Here is a 274-nt window from a genome sequence, read left to right on the forward strand (position 1 = left end):
AAAAAAATATGGACTGCTTCACAAATTTGCAAGTAATCCTCACACAGACACCATGCTAATATTATATCTTTCCAATTTTAGTATATGTGCTACCAAAGCCTGCAATGAGTGTCCTTTTTTTAAATAGCTGATTTTTTAATTTATTGATTTTTTTGTGTATTTCCTACAGAACATCCCAAACAATTTTGTTCATCTTTAGCCAGTTATGTCAAATGGCATCCTCCCATAGCCACCCCCCCACTGGAGCCCATATACTCTGTCATCCCTGTTACTG

The 274-nt window shown here is 36.1% G+C and overlaps 1 pseudogene; it reads right to left on the reverse strand.

Annotated features, from left to right (window-relative positions):
• Positions 1 to 2: 2 nt before the first annotated feature.
• On the reverse strand, positions 3 to 101 carry LOC115069038 (annotated as a pseudogene).
• Positions 102 to 274: the final 173 nt, after the last annotated feature.

The sequence above is a fragment of the Nannospalax galili genome, unplaced genomic scaffold (genome assembly GCF_000622305.1).
Source record: "Nannospalax galili isolate Female #2095 unplaced genomic scaffold, S.galili_v1.0 C46421079, whole genome shotgun sequence".
In the NCBI taxonomy this organism is placed as follows: domain Eukaryota; kingdom Metazoa; phylum Chordata; class Mammalia; order Rodentia; family Spalacidae; genus Nannospalax; species Nannospalax galili.